Genomic DNA, 3,950 nt, shown 5'->3' with positions numbered 1-3,950 from the left:
CTACTAATACTCACATTATTTTCTTTTTAACTCCTTTTACACTCCCTTCTTTAAATTATTGATAAGTTAGAGTAATATTCTGTCAAAAATATCAATTAATAGTCGAAAAGTGTTGAACAAATTGAATTGTAAATTCTTTTTCTATTTCTTCTTAGATTTTCAAGCATTACAACAAGTCAACAACCATAGTAAAATGTGGGGTAACCAAATTATCAACTTCATCAAAGCTATGGTTCTAACTCTTATATTTATTTGAAATTTGTCTACTTATTACTTGGTAGAACTATGTTAACAATTCATATAATGATTGCCCGAGTAAAATAATATTTTTCAACGTTGAATTAATAAAATCTTATTTAAAACTAATAATTGAAAAAGTAATCGAATAAATCATTTATATATATAAAAAAATATTAAGTAATACTTTGCATTTAAAAATGTAAGAAAAATAAATTTTAAATAAATGCCTGTGAAGTTTATTTAGATTTTAGGCCTCTAATTAAGATTTTGCTTTAGGCCTCCGATTACATTGAGCCGTCCCTGGCCATAAGCTAAGTATGGGAACATTAGAACTCTCACATTTGTTTTGTGTTCTACAGCCATGACTTTTCTATGTGTGTTTGTGTAATTGGTTCTCTTTATAGGCATTATTAAAGGGATGTTGGTGTGTGCGCTTTGCATGTTTTAAAACATAGCAATTGAGCGTTTGTTAGTTGTTACCCTCAATTTTCTCTCTTTTCTTCTAATTCATTTATCGAGCTTCTAAGTTATTAATAAGTCAAATATTTATATTTTCTTACTATTTTCATTTATTAATATTGTCAGAGACGGATCCAAATGATTTGATAGGGGTGCACATGCACCAGTTGACTTCGGATATATGTATATCTATCTTGAGAAACTGATAGAAAGTAGGATATAATTAACAGTGCACCAATAAAGAGCATAGGAGAACCCTTGTGCCGCTGAGACAAGCTAGAGGAACTACCTACGAGACTAGGGTTTGAATCCAACTAGTGCCCTATTTTACTGTTTTTATTTTAAGTTTAGCTTAGAACTCATATTTGAGCCATTAGTAACTGTGCACCCGAAGTTTTCAAATTCTGAGTTCATCTCCGACTATTGTTACCGTAATATTAAGACACTAATTAGACATTACTTTCATTATTATCCTTTCTAATTATATATTGTGAAATCTTTGTCTTGATCAAACTAAGATTAATAGGAGTTGAACACAAATCAACGGAAAAGCCTCTATCTGACAGTTTCTAATTGGCTACCTCAAAGAAAGGTGTGATATGGCCATAAGCTAAGTATGGGAACATTAGGACTCTCACTTTTGTTTTATGATCAACACTCAACAGCCATGACTTTTGTGTGTGTTAAAAGTGATTGTGTAATTGGCTCTCTTTATATAGAATTTATTAAAGGGGAGCTGGTGCCCATTTCATGTACGTTCGTGTAAAGTTTAAGAGAAGGATCACATGAACAGTTTATCACGAAACTAGAAATTTTATTAAGTGTGTTCAAAATTTTGACAATGATGTTCAAATGACCACTCTTGAATCAACGTAGTTACGCCACCGATTTACCTTGGTGCATCAGCAGTGACATATTTAAGATTTTTTTCGCTAAGTATATTATACATGTTTTGCATGTGTGTATTATGTCAATCAATAAAACTAAATACACGAAGAAGAAAATTATTAAACATAGCAATTGACGTTTGTTAATTCCCAATTTTATCTATTCTTTCTTCTAATTCATTTCCTCAAGCTTTTAAATTATTAATAAATTGAATACTTTAGACTCACTACTATTTTTGTTTATTACTATTATTATTACCATAATTATCTATTATATAATATTATTACTATTACCCTAAACTTTATTATTTTTATAATTATCATTCCCTTCTTTTATTATCATTTTTATTATTTTAAAATTATATTTTTTATTATCAACATAACTATTATTACTTTGTTATCGTCTTCTTTAAAATTGTTTGACATTACTTTATTTCAAGTTTCTTAATTACTATTTTTACATTAATTTTCGTTACATAATAAGTATTTGTTAATTATTAAATTAGAATGCTAAAGAAATTTGAAGGAAGGAGGGGGGGGGGGGGGGGATGATGGGAAACTTTCAAAAATGATTATAGTTTAATTTGGACTTAAATAGAGATCTATAGCTATAATTTGCTTAATTATGAATTATAGCTACATGTTGGGGGGAGGGGGAGTGGTGCGCGAGGTATGGGAGAGAGAGGAGAGAGGTGAGAGAGGTTGAATGCAAGTTTTATTTGTTGTATCAGGAATGCAATTGGTACAATTGCTTTGTGTCAAAATGAATGCAATTGATACAATTGATTTGTATCAAAATGAATACAATTGATACAACGTATCAAAATGAATACAATTGTATTCATTTTAGGAGGAGAGAGGCGATCTCGAGAGAGAAGAGAGGATGAATATATATTGTATTTGTTGTACAACGAATGCAATGGATATAGGATACAAATATAATTATCCGAATACAATTGATTTGTATCATATATCGAATATAATTGTATCAATTGTATTAACGAACACAATTTGTGTCGACACAAATACAATTGGTAGAATATAAATTGACATAATACAATTGATACAAAATATGTATACAATTGATACATATACAAAATACAATTGATATGGAATAAAAATACATTTGATACATAATACATAATACAATTGTCATAGTTATGTGAAATGTTTTTTGGGCTGCAACTGTTTGGACCGGAGAGAGAGGCAAGGAGAGAGGGATAGAGGAGAGAGAAATTTGCCATAAAACCCTACATATAGCTACAAATTATATTTTTTAAAACTATAGTGATTTATCATAAATACATATCACATGTTCATCTTATTGTATCATTTTTAGAAAAAATTACCTAATTACACAACTTATTTTATCATGTTTTCTAAAATTTCCTACCATTTGAAAAAATTACAAAAATCCCTACTCGATCATATTCTCAGATACATCATTTTTACGCGATGTATCGGTCAGATACATCATTTCACGCGATGTATCGGGACGTGTACATGATGTATCGAGACATTAAGTGATGTATCCAAAACCCAAACACGATATATCAAGACGTTGAACGATGTATCCAAATTGAGGCGCGATATATCAGAACATTTTCGAATGTATCCGAATTCCACCAAATTTAAGGAATATTTATAATTTGAAAAAGAAGAAGATGTAACTAATTGTTAACACTATGAAATTGTGTAAAATTCTGATAATTTTTCCATCCAAATTAAGCCCAATTCACATTAGGTTTTGTCTCTACCTCTCTCCTTAACAACCGTACTTCACCGGTTCACGCATTTCTTCCCTTTTCCACTTTTGATTTAAACAAAAATCACACTTCTTTCCAAGAAAAGTCATTTTAACATTCAAAAAACAATAGTAGCTGCTCAAAATCTTCCTTATTTCAAGATACTATTTTTTAAAAATCGAAAAATCCGACAAATCTGACATTTGCAACAAACTATATTCGATTAGGGAAGTTCAAAATCAAATTACTAAATAAAACACGTTTTCGTTCATTCCAAAAAAAGTGCTCAAATTATGTAATATTTTAAGCAAAATGTACAACTAGTTAAAGAAAAAAACTATGTTAATGGACTATTTTATCCCATAACAAATAGGCAGGCATGTTGACGTCTTGCCTGATTCACCTAGTAAACTTCCTTGTTATCAGAAAAATATAATCACTCTAAAATACCTGAAAATATATTATTATTATATATTTTATTTTTAAAAAAATCAAATAAATCGATAAAATAAAAAATACGAACAAGTTTAGAAATACTTTCGACTTAAGTCTATCCACTTGACCTGAGAAATTTGACAAGCTTATACAATTTTATCATTATGATAAGAGTTAAGTGTCA

This window comes from Solanum verrucosum, unplaced genomic scaffold (assembly GCF_900185275.1).
Source record: "Solanum verrucosum unplaced genomic scaffold, falcon-dt-bn FXZP01000278.1, whole genome shotgun sequence".
In the NCBI taxonomy this organism is placed as follows: domain Eukaryota; kingdom Viridiplantae; phylum Streptophyta; class Magnoliopsida; order Solanales; family Solanaceae; genus Solanum; species Solanum verrucosum.
The sequence above is the reverse complement of the archived record's forward strand: the minus strand, read 5'-3'. Positions refer to the sequence as shown.